The sequence below is a fragment of the Echiichthys vipera genome, assembly GCF_963691815.1.
Source record: "Echiichthys vipera genome assembly, chromosome: 7".
In the NCBI taxonomy this organism is placed as follows: Eukaryota; Metazoa; Chordata; class Actinopteri; order Perciformes; family Trachinidae; genus Echiichthys; species Echiichthys vipera.
In genome coordinates, this window is record NC_139832.1 from 3,385,105 (window position 1) to 3,402,772 (window position 17,668).

The 17,668-nt window shown below is 45.6% G+C and overlaps 1 pseudogene across 1 annotated transcript; it reads left to right on the plus strand.

Annotated features, from left to right (window-relative positions):
• Positions 1-345: 345 nt before the first annotated feature.
• On the plus strand, positions 346-15,074 carry LOC310949050 (D(4) dopamine receptor-like; annotated as a pseudogene). Its single transcript has 4 exons — positions 346-686; positions 5,676-5,788; positions 11,414-12,003; positions 14,857-15,074. The product of its transcript is annotated as a D(4) dopamine receptor-like (transcript).
• Positions 15,075-17,668: the final 2,594 nt, after the last annotated feature.

The following is a 17,668-nucleotide window of genomic DNA, read 5'->3' on the forward strand; positions in this document are numbered from 1 at the left end:
GAGACTCTCCAACCGGAGCTTTGTGAACAGCGGGGACATGGAGTTCCTCCTCAACTTTCGGAGCATTTGAGGATTTTAACGCGTTTTTTTTTTAACCTTCACGACGCAAAATGTTCCTTCTTAAAAAGGACAAACGGAACTTTACCGGCATCTGTTCATAAGTCATGAGTTAAGGGTGTAAACGTGTCGTGCTTTTTGTAAATTAAACCCAACTCCACCTGTTTTACGCGCAGGGTTTTTTTGTGCGTAAAGTGCGCACCGGAGCGCCGCGGTAGAGTCTGTTCGGAGTCTCCGTGACACCACGATGAGACCACAGTGCGGGGACCGGAGTCCGGCTCGGCCTTCATGAGAGCCCACTGGCCGCGCTGCTGTGGCTGTGGCTCGGACCGGGACACAGGAGCGGAGGAGCCGCGGCGGAGATGGCGGCCAACGTGAGCGCGGCGGCGGCGGAGGCGGTGGAAGCGGCGACGGCGGCGGCGGCGGCGGAAGCGCGGGGACACAACGTGCCGGCGCTGCTGTTCGGTGTCCTGCTGATCGTGGTGATCATCTGCGGGAACCTGCTGGTGTGTCTGAGCGTGTTCACCGAGAAGGCGCTGAAGACCACCACCAACTACTTCATCGTCAGCCTCGCGGTGGCGGACCTGATGCTCGCGGTGCTCGTGCTGCCGCTCTTCGTCTACTCCGAGGTGAGGTTAACCGCGACACGCCGGCTTCTCCGGGGGCAGGTGCGGGACTCCAGGGGGGGGGGTGGGGGGGGGGGGGCCTTCAGGGACCGGCTCTGTGCAGGTGCAATGGATCCTGGGTTTTACAATGTGGCAAAACGCCTTAAAATACGCGAATAAACGTCATCATTTACCCTGAAAACACACAAAACACCTTCATTTAAAGATGGTTTGTCCCTTAATGTGGTTGTTAATTTAGAAAAGCAATTAAAAAAACCCTAAAAACACAAAATAAAGGGGTGCGACGCCTCATTTACCTCATTGGTCTGAGTAGATTTAAGGGACACGTGACTTTCCCCTTAATTGACACATTAATTAGCTGCTAACTGATGTTGGATCTAATGAATGGAGCAGTTAATGCAGTTTATTAATGAGGTATTAAAGGTTTGAGGCTGTTTTAAGGGTTAAAAACGTCTTCAAATGACCCAAAAAGCCTTAAAGTCATGACCAAAATATCATGTTAATTGAACTTTTAAGGGTTTTTGAAATATGCTGTTTTTACACCTTAAAAATCCCTTAAATCCATTCAGTTAAGTGCATCATTATTGTTTTGTTAATGGACATTTTAAGGTAAAAAAAACCCCCAAAAGTTCAAGTTTGATGTGAAGATTTTGCTGCAAAGAGAAAAAAAACAGGACGTAAAAACAAACAAATAAGAACAAGGAGGATTATTGCGTAATTAAAACCGGATGCACCTCGATTAAACATCGAGAAGCGAGTAAACACAGGAGGAGAATACTGTAAAGGTGCAATAATAATAATAATAATAATAATAATAAAGCCGTATTATTCTGACGGGATCAGTTACATGTGGGGACGCGGGGTACGGTCATTTATACCAGAGGTTTTTACTCCTGTTGAACGCGGTAAAATTAAAATGACTTCTGTAAACGCTCCTGAAAACATCCCTGAGGTAAACTAACCCCGTCTGAACACGACCCTCTGTAAAACGTGTTGATGCGTTGACGATTTTGAGCGTTGGAGGCGCGTGAAGAAGAACTCTGATCACTTTGTTTAGATCATTCTGTCCTTTAGTTTTGTGTTTAGCTAATTTTGTGTTTAGCTAATTTTGTGACATCAGGAAGCAACGTAGCACGCACACGGAGACTCCACCAGGTGGATTTAGTCTCATTGACTCAGCATTTCCATCTGGGAACTCTCGTTTGGGCAGGGGCGAAAACACTGGATTCTGATTGGATAAACCATCTGTCTGTCACAAACACACGGGCCAAATCGACCAATCAGATCACTGAAGCGTGTGACGTGCTAACAGCGTGGAGGCAAAGCTCAGAAAGGAAACAACATGTGGGTAAAGGAGATTTTCTGATTGTGTTTAACGTGAATTTAAGCATAAAAATGCACATCATCGTGTATAAGTGTCGGCCGATGCGGGCGCTGCGTTTCGCCAATCGTAATTCCCGCCATTATCTACAGATGAGCGTCCACAGGCAGCTGCGTGTTGCTGGAGACGCCGACATAAGGTGACACGATGTTATGGTGTGGTGGTATGGTGGTTAGCCCTGTCGCCTCACAGCAAGAGGGTTCCTGGTTGATTTATATTCGGGATCGACCGATACAGACAATTTCCTTGAGCCGATTCTACTTTTTCTCCCTCAATTTACATCCTCACAACAAGAGGGTTCCTGGTTTGAATCCCGGCTGGGGCCCTTCTGTGTGGAGTTTGCATGTTCTCCCCGTGTCTGCGTGGGTTTTCTCCGGGTTCTCCGGTTTCCTCCCACAGTCCAAAGACGTGCAGGTGTTCGGTTCATTGATGACTCTAAATCACCCGTAGGTGTGAATGGTTGTCTGTCTCTGTTCGTCTCTATGTGTCCTGTGATAGACTGGCATCCTGTCCAGGGTGGACCCCGCCTCACGCCCGCTGTCAGCTGTACGGACAAGCGGTTCAAGATGGAGTCGTAACATTTGTTTTCGTCGTTGTGTGATTGAGCAAAAGTAGCGTCGATCCTCAATTTTATGATGTGAACTCTGACTTTAAGCTCGAGCTGCGACAGCGTCTGGACGTCACCTCCGCGGGTCCCTCTCTCTCTCTCCACCGGGGGTTCGATCCCCGGCTCCTCAGGCCCCTGAAGGCCGTGCCATCGGTGTGTGAATGCATGACTGTAGCGTCTGACTGTGTGCGCTGTGATGTCACTACTTTATGAACCCCGTGTGGTCGTCACTACCGGGCCCCTCGGCTCATATTTACCCGGGACGTATTTGAGTCTAAAATACAAGTTTACCATTATTATTATAATTATTATTACATTTAAATTAAAATATTAAAACAATTTGTAACCTTTTAATCATGTTATTTTATGTATTGTACCTATTTTTATGTTGTTTCTGTTTAATCCAGGTTTTATTTACACAATAAACTTCACTTTTCTTATTATTTATATGATTTTACGTCCTGTTTTTTCTCTTTATACTTTTTTTTTTAACCTTAAAATTAATGGATTTAAAGGATTTTTTAGGTGTAAAAACTGCGTATTTAAAAAACCCTTAAATGTTCAATTAACCTGACCTTTAACGCCTCTTGGTTCATATATTATATTATATTTATTTTAAATTTTTCATGTATTTTAACCAATCAATCGTGTTTTATTTAATTATTTTATTATATGTTTTAAATGTTTAACCTTTTAATCGTGTTATTTAATTTATTGTACCTATTTATTTACATTTTACGTGTTTACTCGCTTCTTTATGGTTAATTTAGGTTTAATTTACACAATAAACTTCGCTGTTTTTATTATTTATTATACCTTAAAACGTCAATAAACAAAACAATAATAATGCAATTAAATTAATGCATTTATGGGATTTTTTAGGTGTAAAAACTGTGTATTTAAAGACCTTTAAATGTTCAATAACCTTGACCTTTAACGCCCTTTGGTTGATGACGACGTGCCCCTTTAACTCTGAACTCCAGCTGACCTCCAGGTTAAGCCCCGCCCCCTTCTGTGACATCACTGTGGACGCACAGATTACGTAAATACAGCATTTATTAATAATTGTGTTACTTTACGCCCGTTAATTGGGTTAAAAATAAACTTGTTTTCGCAGCTGACAGCCGCTCTTTGTTTTTACCGGAGAGCAACAAACTAACGAGGCGCATTCCTGCCGAGGTCGACGCCGCCGCGGGGGTCAGAGGTCGGCCGAGGGGCCCCGCCGAGAACAATGGCAACAATGGGAACAATGGAAACGAGTCCGTGTCCGTCCGCGCTTCTGTCCTCTCGCTTTATTCACGCAGACGTTTTTACACTTTTGTTTGTTACGTAATCGTCACTGTGTGTGTTTTTGATTATTTACACACAACAAACAAAAACACACTTCATTCATTAGGGACTCAGAATAAGATGTGTTACATTTTTAATTTATTTATTTATAGTTTATTTATTTATTATTTTATTTGAGTTATTCACAAAAGCAAATTAATTAATTAGGGATTCAGAATAAGATGTGGATATTTTATTATTTATTAATTTAATTTATGATTTTATTTGAGTTATTCACACTTTTTAAATGTGCATTAATGTATTAAATCTTTTCTAAACACCAAAAAACACACTTCATTCATTAGGAATTCAGAATAACGTGTTACATTTTTAATTTAATCATTTATAGTTTATTTATTTATAATTTTATTTGAGTTATTCACAAAAGCAAATTAATTAATTAGGGATTCAGAATAAGATGTGTTAAATTTTTTAAATTATTAATTTAGAATTTATTCATAAGATGTGGATATTTTATTATTTATTAATTTATAGTTTATTTATTTATTATTTTATTTGAGTTATTCACAAAAGCAAATTAATTAATTAGGGATTCAGAATAAGATGTGGATATTTTATTATTTATTTATTTAATTTATAATTTTATTTGAGTTATTCACACTTTTTAAATGTGCATTAATGTATTAAATCTTTTCTAAACACCAAAAAACACACTTCATTCATTAGGAATTCAGAATAACGTGTGTTAATTTTTTAATTATTAATTTATAATTTATTTATTAATTTTTAATATGTTACAATTTATTCATTTATTTAATTTATAATTTTTTATAATTTTATTTGAGTTATTCACAAAAACAAATTAATTAATTATGAATTCATAATAAAATGTGTTAAATTTTTTAAATTATTAATTTAGAATTTATTCATAAGTTGTGGATATTTTATTATTTATTAATTTAATTTATAATTTTTATAATTTTATTTGAGTTATTCACAAAAAGTAATTAATTAATTATGGATTCTAATAAGATGTGAATATTTTATTATTTATAAATTTAATTTATGATTTTATTTGAGTCATTCACGCTTTTTAAATGTGCATTATTTATTCCTCCCTTTAATTAATTAATTATGAAATTCATAATGAATGTGATTTAAGAAATTATTTATAATTTATTTATTTAATTATTATTCGTATTTGTTATTCACGCTTTTTAAATTTACATTTACGTATTTGTTTATTTCAAAACACCCAAAAAAACAAAATAAATAATAAAATGTGAATATTTTATTGTTTATTTTTATTTAAATATGTATTAATTTATTTAATTTATTTGATTATTTTATGTGTTTATAATCTGAGTTATTCACACTTTTTAAATTTGCATTAATGTATTTTTTCCTTTTAAAACACCAAAACAAACAAACAAAATATTTAATTATAAAAATATAATAACATGTTAATGTATAAATTCATGTGTCTGACGTGATTCATACATTTTATATATATATTTGTACTAATTCATGAACCAGTTTAATATGAAGTGTGTGTACGTGTGAACACACTGATCAATGTTTTAATTATTCATATAATTTAACTAAAATAAAAACACAAACATCAGCTCAGTCACGTAAAGTCGTGAGTAAATGAACGTTACTTGATGTTTACGCGTGTTTGTGTTTGCGTGTAAATAAAAGCGCGTTCCTTCAGTTCCAGGACGGCGTGTGGACCCTCAGCACCACCATCTGTGACGCCCTGATGACCATGGACGTGATGCTGTGCACCGCCTCCATCTTCAACCTCTGCGCCATCAGCGTCGACAGGTCAGTGCTCACCTGCGCCTGCGCCTACACCTGCGCCTGCACCTACACCTGCACCTACACCTGCGCCTGCACCTACACCTGCGCCTGCACCTGCACCTACACCTGCACCTGCGCCTACACCTGCACCTGCGCCTACACCTGCACCTGCACCTGCACCTGCGCCTGCACCTACGACTACACCTGCACCTGCGCCTGCACCTGCACGTATACCTACACCTACACCTGCGCCTGCGACTACACCTGCGCCTGCGCCTGCACCTGCACGTACACCTACACCTGCACGTACACCTACACCTACACCTGCACCTGCGCCTACACCTGTGCCTGCACCTACACCTTCACCTGCGCCTGCACCTGCACGTACACCTACACCTGCACCTGCGCCTGCGCCTGCACCTACACCTGCACCTACACCTGCGCCTACACGTGCGCCTGCACCTACACCTACACCTACGCCTACACGTGCGCCTGCACCTGCACCTACACCTGCGCCTACACCTGCGCCTACACCTGCGTCTACACCTACGCATACACCTACGCATACACCTTCACCTTCACCTGCGCCTGCACCTGCACGTACACCTACACCTGCGCCTACACGTGCGCCTGCACCTACACCTACGCCTACACGTGCGCCTGCACCTGCACCTACACCTGCGCCTACACCTGCGCCTACACCTGCGTCTACACCTACGCATACACCTACGCATACACCTACACCTGCGTCTGCACCTGCGTCTACACCTGCCTCTGCGCCTACACCTGCGCCTCCACCTACACCTGCGCCTGCACCTACGCATACACCTACACCTGCGCCTGCACCTACGCATACACCTACACCTGCGCCTACACCTGCGCCTACACCTGCGCAGATACACGCAACAAGCAAACAGCAGGCCACTGATTTAAATGAGCTTATTTACGATCGTTTAATCTAATCGTTAACAAAAAGATGCACGGCGCAGGGAGCAATTTGGCGTTCTTAAGGCTCATTTATGCGTAAATAGAGACGTACGTTATCGACGTTAATCGTCAGCGCCCTCATGCTTTCACGCGTCCTGTACGTCGGAATGGACGTCGGGCAAAACATCCACTAGAGGGCGTCGTTCAGATGCAAAAGTTACTCCGACAAACACGGCGATGGCGGCAAAATGGAGGGCAGCGGAGAAACTGACGGTGAACGTGTCTTTCAGTATTTCAGGATGTCCGTCAGGGGCGTTCCGTGACTCGATCACGGTCATGACAACAGTTTCTTGTTTGCTACTTAACGACACGTTTACGATCACTGAAAGCAGCAGTGGTGTGACTCTCTAAGGGCGCACTCACACTGTCCTTCCGCACCGCGGCAAAACCGTTTTTTTGGCTAAAGCCTGGTGCGTTTGACCAGTGTGAGTGCACACTCATAACTGCGACCAGCGGGCCGTCCACGGCCCATCTGAGAGAGGTGGGCTTTTGTAGAGCGTGTTTGAACATGTACGAGCACGAGCGTGCGCACGTGTACGAGCATGAGGCCTACGGCGGTTCTGAGGTAATTTCCTGTGCGCCTGTTGGGACGTAGAAAAAAGAAGGAGGGACCATGCGCGGACATTTAAATCAATGGCGGTGAAAGGTTCACGTTGGTGTGATGCGGAGGTGGAGTGTTTACTGCAGATTTGGTCGATGAAAAGATTCAAAAACAGTCGACAAGACACACAAAAACTCTGAGGTCTACGGAAAGATCTGGAAACAAAGCCACGCATCGCCATGACGTCATCAATGCGTGTGACGTGTTACGGCGTGATGACGTATAGGCAGCAAGAAGCATTCGCCGAGGCCCAGGTAGTGTGAGTACAAACGGGCCTGGAGGGGGGGACAAGGACCCTAAAGCACGGGGCACGGGACGGAAGGACAGTGTGAGTGCGCCCTAAGGGGGCGAGTTATTCTGTATTCTTTCCTGAGGATGAACCAGTTGAATTTAAAGTATTTAAAATAAAACGATGCACTGCACAGCTGCTCACAGAGATAGTGAACGGGAAGCCACACGTACCTTCAGACACGTTCAGCTACTGTCGAGGTTCAAACTTCCTCATCCAGAGCCGTGAGGGTTCACACGTGCGCGTGGCTCCGCGGCTCAAACGAACCTCGAAAGTCCCGCACGAACATCCCGGTGCAGCAGACTGAAGGGAGGAGGTTAAAGTCGAGCCATAACTCACACGCTCACGGGGCTTTAAATCAGCCTCGCGTCGCGGTTATCGTCCTTATCAAACCAGGGGCCCCGAGGGCGTTTTTCGCTCTCCGTCTGAAGGTCGACGCAGTCAAACAGTCACGCCGTCGTTCCCTTTCATGTGGAAATATGATCGTGACCTTTCCCGTAAAAGCTCCAAAAGAAGAAAAATCAGAACAATTTAAAAGCCCCAAATGAAGGAACGCGTCCGCGGTGACGAAGTGCCGGCTTCGCTCCGCGCTCGTTAGTTTGACGCAATGAGATTATGTGGAACTCTCGGCTGATGTTGAGGGATGGAAACACGGGGCCGCTGCTCGATTCTGACGTCCCGACTCTGAACAAATGCGATTACGCGGGAGAGCGATGGAGGCAGGGAGGCTAACGCGGACTGATGGTGATGAGCCCAAGCTTTTTTTGAAGCGGCCCGCAGCAGAGAGGGGTTTAAGAGTGAATGATTCAGCGGGGGGGGGGGGGGGGGGGGGGGGATCCTGGAGCTCCGCGGAGAGAGAGTCCGCTCGTCCGCAGGGTCCCGGTCTCTCTGCAGGTTCGAGGGTTTTAACGGTAAACTGACGGATGACCCGCTGTCAGTCAGGGGCCCTGAGGAGCCGCCGTACAAAGTGACTGTTAATGATATTTCCTGTTCTTTAAAGACACAGAGGTCGGTGAGAAGTGTGTGTTTCGTCCTCTTCACGTGCTGCGATGCTGCAGATCGAGGCCTTTGGAAGAGTATTTTGGGAAATACGATGATTTGCTCTCCTCTTCCCCCTCCTCTTCTTCCTCTTCCACCTCCTCCTTCTCCTCCTCCCCATCCTCTTCCTCTCATCCTCCTCCTCCTCTTCTTCCTTCTCCTCCTCCTCCTCCACCCTCTCTTCCTTCTCTCCTCCTCTTCTTCCTTCTCCTCCTCCTTTTACTCTTCCCCTCCTCCTCCTCTTCCATCCTCTCTTCCTCCTCTTCCCCCTGCTCCTCCTCTCCTTCTCCTCCTTCTAATCTTCTTCCTCTCCTCCTCCTCTTCCACCCTCTCTTCCTCCTCTTCCCCCTGCTCCTCCTCTCCTTCTCCTCCTCCTAATCTTCTTCCTCTCCTCCTCCTCTTCTTCCTCTCCTCCTCCTCATCTTCTTCCTCTCCTCCTCATCCTCTTCCTCTTCTTCCTCCCCCTTCTTCTCTTCCTCCTCCTCTTCCCCCTGCTCCTCCTCTTCCACCTCCTCCTCCTCTTCTCCCTCTTGTCCTCCCCTCCTCCTCCTTCTACTCCCCCTCTTCTTCCTCTTGTCCTCCCCTCCTCCTCTTCCCCCTGCTCCTCCTCTTCCTCCTCCCTCTTGTCCTCCTCCCCCTCATCTTCTTCCTTTCCTCCTCCTCCCCCTCCTCATCCTTCTCCTCCTCCTCTTCTTCCTCCTCTTGTCCTCCACCCTCTTCCTCCTCCTCTTCTTCCTCTTGTCCCCCTGCTCCTCTTCTTCCACCTCCTCCTCCTCCTCTTCTTCCTCTTGTCCTCCTCTTGCCCTCTTCATCCTCTTCCTTCTCCTCCTCTTCTTCCTCTTGTCCTCCCCCTCCTCCTCTTCTTCCTCTTCCTCCTTCACCTCCTCCTCCTCCCCCTCTTCCTCCTCCTCCTCTTCCTTCTCCTCTTCTTTCTCTTGTCCTCCTCCTCCTCTTCCTCTCCTCCTCTTCTTCCTCTCCCCCTCCTCCTCTTCCCCCTGCTCCTCCTCCTCCTCCCCCTCTTCTTCCTCTCTTCCTCTTTCTCATTACGGTTTTGAAATGAAAGATGTGTTCACTCTGATACTTTGAATATATCTTATAATTATTATTATTTTTTATTTGTAACCACTTTTCTGTATTTTAACCCGAGCGGATACGGTTTGTTCTCTGGTGCACGGGTCACTTAAGAGTCCGTAAGACTATTTAAATAAAGATTTAAACAAACATCGTGGGACATTTTGACCTTTCATTCACAAGTGCAGCTAACAACACGTATAATTGCTGCAGCATCGGCGTCATTAATATTATTATTTCTGGCTGTGAAAGGTCGAAGCGCCCGCGGTAAAAACACCAACACTGTGAATCTGATTCATTTGGGACCGATACAGAAAAAGAGGAGTGCTCTGATTCTGTCAAGACTCAAGTTACAACGATTTATTTAGACCAGAAAAAACCTCCGTCTGCTCAAATCTGTCCACGGAGATGAAAGGGGGACGCTCTTTTTAGTGTTAAGTGTTTTATTTGATCAGTTTTAAGTGTTTACTTCTCTCCTTTTATGTATATTTCTTAATATGTGAAGATATCTCTTTGCTTTTCCAGCTGCATTGCTCATGAAAGGTGCGGTATAAATAAAACCTGTTATTAGTTATTGTGTAAAATGATGGAAAGATCCAAAAAGGGAGGAAATCACTGAATATCAGACACAGAGGGCGCACTCCCACTGTGCCTCCGTCCCGTGCCCCGTGCTTTAGGGTCCTTGTCCCCCCCTCCAGGCCCGTTTGTACTCACACTACCTGGGCCTCGGAGAATGCTTCTTGCTGTCTATACGTCATCACGCCGTAACACGTCACACGCATTGATGACGTCATGGCGATGCGTGGCTTTGTTTCCAGATCTTTCCGTAGACCTCGGAGTTTTTGTGCGTCTTGTCGACTGTTTTTGAATCTTTTCATCGACCAAATCTGCAGTAAACACTCCACCTCCGCATCACACCAACGTGAACCTTTCACCGCCATTGTTTTAAATGTCCGCGCATGGCCCCTCCTTCTTTTTTCTACGTCCCAACAGGCGCACAGGAAATGACCTCAGAACCGCCGTAGGCCTCGTGCTCGTACACGTGCGCACGCTCGTGCTCGTACACGTGCAAACGTGCTTTACAAAAGCCCACCTCTCCCAAACGGGCCGTGGACGGCCAGCGTGCTGCAGCTAGGCGCGGAGTGGTTGCACTCACACTGGTCAAACGAACTAGGGTTCATCCTTACCAGATGATCCGACACGATAATGAAATAAAAATGACATCACCATCTTTTTTCACTTTGTTCAGGTCTTTTCGAACAACGTGAAATGCAGCGCGGCGGTATTGTAGAACTACAAGGCGTGGACCAATTTGGACCCGTACAGAGTACTTTGAAAAGGGCGTTACACCACGACCACGTCACAAACACCGGATACTTAAAGTCAAAATAGCAGATTTCCATGAAGTTAAAGGGATTTGCTCTGTCCTCATCATGTTCCTGCTCCCAAGAGGACGAACCCTTTAGATTTTAATGTTCCTGTGAGTTTTCCTTTAGCGCCATCCTCTGGACAAACTGTACGCATTCAGCTCCACAACTCCTGACGCTCATATCACAGACACATCTTCAGGATGTTCTGTGTTCAGGACTCTTTCACAGTGTGTTCAGGTTCGTTCGTCCCTTCACGTGCAGCAGATTGTAAACGTTTCTCTCACTTCTTGCAGGTTCATCGCAGTTTTAATCCCTCTCAACTACAACAGGAAGCACGTGGACCTGCGGCAGACGGCGCTGCTGTCGGCCACCTGGATCATCGCCCTGGCGGTGGCCTCGCCCATCATGTTCGGCATCAACAACGTGCCGGGCCGCGACCCCACCGAGTGTAAACTGGAGAACGATGACTACGTCCTGTACTCGTCCGTGTGCTCATTCTTCATCCCCTGTCCCATCATGCTGCTGCTATACTGCGGCATGTTCCGCGGCCTGCGGCGCTGGGAGGAGGCGCGTAAAGCCAAACTGAAGAGCAGCATCCAGGCCTGCCGCAAGCTGCAGGAGGCCGCCGCCTCGCTGCCCCCACTGGCCTCGCTGCCGCCGCCGCTCCCGCCCATCATAGAGAGGGAACTGACGGACAATCTGGATGAGCCGTCCACCTTCCCGTCCACAGACAAGCCTTTCAACCCGACAGAGTACAGAGACGGACCCGTGCGGGCCGTCAGCTTCGCAGAGATCAAGTTCAACCCCGATCCTCGCAGGAGGAAGACGGCCAAGATCAACAGCCGGGAGAGGAAGGCCATGAAGGTGCTTCCTGTCGTTGTGGGTGAGTTCACTTCCTGTTTGGCAGTTATACCGCGACCACACAAGGCCGGATTACCAACAAACCCATGGATGGAGTACTGACCGGACCTACCAGGCACAGGGGCCCATAAAATGTTGCAAATGTAATAAAATGTTACAAAATGACGAGAAAAATTTACTAAAGGCATGCGAAACAAACACAAAGTTTATAATTGACTGTAAATAGACTCAAAACACTATGACATGACGCACAAAATGACTAAAAACAGATAGAGAAATGAAACGACTGTATAAAAAAATCGACGTAGCGTCTCCGTCGAGGTCCGTTCTCTCAACTTGATCCAGTCGTCCTCACCTATGGGAGTCTCCATCTTGTCAGACTTTGACTCCGCCTCATTTCCTCTGACCAAAAAAGGGCATGTATGTGACGTTGGGGGGAGGGGCGTACGTCCATCTGGCTGACGTTTACCTCCGAGAGGCTAGCTGTCAGTCAAGAGGCCACACCCCTAATTATTTATAAACTTTAACCTCCAATAAAATAAAAACTAGCCCCTCCCCCTCAGTGTTGTCATGGAGATCTGAGCTAAACACACAGACTAGAATGTTCTTTTGTCCTTAAACAGGTTTAATGATGCTGTGTAAACGGCCTGTTTAACATGGGGCTCAATGAGAAACTGCTCTGTTATGAAACCTGCCCCTAGTGGACACTCAGAGAACTGCAGTTTTTGTCACTTCCTGTTTGGATCGACCAGGGAGTCGCTGTGGTGGGGGCTCGTGCAAAACCACCACAAAAAGATGCTAAATGACTAAAAAGAGATACAAAACAATTCCAAAGACATATAAAACACCTAAAAATGGACGTTCCTTGGTGTTTCAATGGCAACCTGGCAAACTGTGGTTACCGTGGAGCCCTGATATCATACAAATCGTTGTGCGTACGTTTTCGTAAGAGATCATATGAACCCGTCGATGAGTATATGTCGACTCGTGCCACTGCGGAGAACTCAAAGCGGACCAAAATGTCCGACCTGAAAGAAATCCAACATCCTGATTGGTGATTTCTCAGTGTTGCGGTAGTTTACGTCCTGAAACTGAACGTCCAACGATGGCCGATGTGGTTAAAAGACTGTTAAATGAGTTGGGAGCTTAATGCCTTTCACAGCCCGGTGTTCAAATCCTTGTTTACTGTACTCAAAGATACAAAACTGATATCAACGCCGCCTAAACAGCGAACATAACCACCCTCAAAAATGTCAAATTATCAAAGAGTTTACTGGTTAACGTTCCCCGGCCGAACACACGACCGTAAGACCAACACGTTCAAGTGACTTGTTGCAGAAGATCGAGTAAAATGGTGATATAACGTGCACCCAAGGTACCTGAACGCCTCACCTCCACCTCCACCTGCACCTCTGATGTCTGTTCAGACGCACGAACACACCAGTTAGAAAAGGTCGTCCTATAAATAGCGCTCAGTGTTGGTTCTCTAATACGTAGAAGTGCTTCCCTTTAGCACACGACAGCTAATCCCGCAGCTCCTTAAATCTCAAATCCAATTATTACGTAAAGCTCGGCCGGTGCACAGGTAGATCCCGTGAATCTCCGTCTCATTAGGTCACTTGACAGTTCAGGTGACCTTATGGAGCTTAACAATATATAGCAAAGACTATAACTCGTTTGCAAATTAGACTGGAAAGTAGGTCAGACAGTTGTTTGGTTGGTGGACTGTGAAAGAGGGAACCTGAGTGCGTAACTGCGCAGTGAGCTGGTGTAAGGTGTTAGATTTGGTAGTTTTATTTAAATATAATAAAGCGTTTGAGGGTTTATCTACATCCACACTGCTACCTTTACTGTGTAAAAGTGCATTTCTCATCTCATCTTCAGCCTCTTATCCGGGGTCGGGTCACGGGGGCAGCAGCTTTAGCAGGGACCCCAAACTTCCCTTTCCCGGGCCACATTAACCAGCTCTAACTGGGGGATCCTGAGGCGTTCCCAGGCCAGTGTGGAGATCTAATCTCTCCACCTGGTCCTTGGTCTTCCCTGAGGCCTCCTCCCAGCTGGACGTGCCTGGAACACCTCCCTAGGGAGGCGCCCAGGGTTCATCCTTACCAGATGATCCTGAACCACCTCAACTGGCTCCTTTCAACACAAAGGAGCAGCGGCTCTACTCCGAGTTCCTCACGGATGCTGAACTTCTCCCCCTCTCTCTAAGGGAGACTCCAGACCCCCTCCTGAGGAAACACATTTCACACGCTTGGACCCTTTGCGTTGAAAGGAGCCAGTTGAGGTGGTTCAGGATCATCTGGTAAGGATGAACCCTGGGTGCCTCCCTAGGGAGGTGTTCCAGGCAAGTTTGGGGTCCCCTGCTAAAGCTGCTGCCCCCGAGACCCGACCCCGGATAAGAGGCTGAAGATGAGATGAGATATAAAAACGACAGACCGAGACGATACATAATGTGGCCCGTAGTAATAAACCTATCAAATAAATATAAAAATAACAACCTCAGAACTGTATTTGAGTCCCTTTCCACTGTAACGAGGCGTAATTTTATGCTAACGTCTGGTGAATTAAGGGCAAATCTACGGACACAAACAGACGAGAATCTTTATACGGTCCGCTCACGATGCTTTTCTTTCATTTTGTTGGACAGGAAACAGTTTAAAATAAAAGAACAATACTCAAATTTGTCATTTTTTGATATATTTTGATGAGAAATACTTATCTCGGGTAAAAATCACCTCTGGCGTTGGCGATGGAGTTGTTCTAGGGTTAAGAATAGAAACGTAGTCACGCGGGCGAATCCTAAATGTCAGTAAAATAAAAGTGGCGTTCTTGGTTTTCCCGTCTTCTCATTCTTCTTCTACTCCTCCTGCAGGTGCCTTCCTGTTCTGCTGGACTCCCTTCTTCGTCCTCCACACGATGCGAGCTCGCTGTCAGGACTGCCACGTCCCGCCGGCCCTGATGAGCGTGGTGACGTGGCTCGGCTACGTCAACAGCGCCCTCAACCCCGTCATTTACACCGTCTTCAACACCGAGTTCAGGAACTTCTTCAAGAAGTTCCTGCATCGCTGCTTCTCCAAGAACCCCCGATGAGGACGCCAACGCCAACGCCGCCGCCGCTTCATAAGAGACGCTACAGACTGCTGAGTCAGTGTCTTTAGAGTGTGTTCGTTTCCGTGAGGTTTTTATTTTTCTACGTCACGACAGCAAAAGTTTGTTTGAGCTCCGGAAAAGAAACTGTTTCAGAGGATCGGCGACGCGCGTCTACGTCAAACAACCCACAAGGACTGATTTTATATGTTGAGATTCATCTTTTCAAAATAAAAGTTTTCATAACAAAAAGAAGCTGGTTGCTGAGATCTCTGCGTCTGTGGTCGACTTCTACTTTTAGTGTTTTCACAGTGAAATTTGAGTCAACAACTATTAACGGAGTAATCCAGGAGAGTCCCTAACAGCCGGACTTGGCTAACAGTGATTAGCTCGGGGCAGCGCGGTGAAGGCATTCAAAGGTCTTTTTTAACCACTAATGCTGCTGAAAATAACAGCAAACCTCTGCAGCAGCATGAGAAGAGTCCTTACACACAACAAAGCACCAATGGGCTCCTTCCACTGTAATGGACTTTACTATGACAGGAGCTGGTACAGGGGCCAGTAGGTAAGTCTTTAAACACTCTCTTAATAAACTCTGGCTTCACTAACTACGCTGTTGCTGCTTTGTTGTGCGTGTAGGGACTCTTCTCATGCTGCTGCAGAGGTTTGCTGTTATTTTCAGCAGCATTAGTGGTTAAAAAAGACCTTTGAATGCCTTCACCGTACTGCCCCGAGCTAATCACTGTTAGCCACGACCGGCTGTTAGCGACTCTCCCAGATTTCTCCGTTAATAGTCTCGATGGTTTACTTTATTATGTATGTTAGTGCTTATAAAAGACCACGGGATGATTTTGCGCTGTAATTCCACTTTAATAGGGGAGACTGGGGTTTGGTGTCACGGTGCTTATTGCATTTCAGAATATTATGTGATATTATTGACAGATTAATGTAAGTATCACTTTAATTTTGCAGCTAATTTTATTAACTTTATCATCCGCTGTGTAGCTTAAGCTCTAACAATATGTGTTATTTAATTTGTTGATTCTATTTTGCATCAATAATCTGATTATTTTTGCTAAAGTTAAAAGTTAAAACTTTATGAAACTGATGCATATAAAAATGACAAAATTTGGAGATACAAGGTTTAGCTCCAGATGGAGACGATACGTAAAGTGGCCCATGGTAATTACATTTATCATTCATTCATTCATCTTCAACCACTTATCCCGGGGTCGGGGTCTCGGGGGGGCTGGAGCCGATCCCAGCTGACGTGCGTGAGGCGGGGTCCACCCTGGACAGGACGCCAATCTATCACAGGACACATAGAGACGAACAGAGACAGACAACCATTCACACCTACGGGTGATTTAGAGTCATCAATGAACCGAACAGCTGCACGTCTTTGGACTGTGGGAGGAAACCGGAGAACCCGGAGAAAACCCACGCAGACACGGGGACAACATGCAAACTCCACACAGAAGGGCCCCAGCTGAGATTCAAACCTGGAACCTTCTCTCTGTATTTTAGTAAATGTAGTTAATCACTTTCCACCACAGGCGTTATTTTATGCTAACGTTTTGTGAATTTAGGAGAAATCTACGGACGCAAACGGACGAAGTGAAGTAAAATAAATGTTTTTGTTTCCACTCGTCTGAAAGAAGAAATGATAAGGAAGCAAAAATCTCAAAAGTGGCCGGTGCATGAAAGGAGGACCTTTACAGTTCCTTGCCTTTACAGATCCTGGCGATGACCGCAGGAAATGTCTGGTCCTGTGAGGGGCGGCGAGCGGCGGCAGACACCTGAGCGCCGCTGAGACCGAGACGCAGCAGAAACCAAATGTCAAGGTCAATCCACAATTAAAAGAGTGGCGTCCTCGTTCTGCATCACATGCAAAACAAGCGTAGAGTTATGTTCAAGTTTAATTTAATGGTTTAACACTGACACACTTCCGTCTTCCTGGAGTTTGAATCACAAGTGAAAACAGAAAAACGACTTCAAAATCACCAACGATGTTTTTTCCTCCTTCAAAGAATCTTTCACGACGTCCAAACTGTTTAAAACAGACTCAAACTGAAATGTTCACGTAATAAAAAACAGATTTTTTTAGCTGGAAGAAAAACGAAAAGAAAACCTTTCAGACAACAATTCATCGAGACTCATACGGATAAAAAACAAACATTTAAATCATGTCTAGTTACCGTATTCTCCGCACTATAAGGCACCTAAAGACCTTCAGATGTCTCAGGGCGCACTCCCACTGTGCCTCCGTCCCGTGCCCCGGGCTTTAGGGTCCTTGTCCCCCCCTCCAGGCCCGTTTGTACTCACACTACCTGGGCCTCGGAGAATGCTTCTTGCTGCCTATACGTCATCACGCCGTAACACGTCACACGCATTGATGACGTCATGGCGATGCGTGGCTTTGTTTACAAATCTTTCCGTAGACCTCGGAGTTTTTGTGCGTCTTGTCGACTGTTTTTGAATCTTTTCATCGACCAAATCTGCAGTAAACACTCCACCTCCGCATCACACCAACGTGAACCTTTCACCGCCATTGTTTGAAATGTCCGCGCATGGTCCCTCCTTCTTTTTTCTACGTC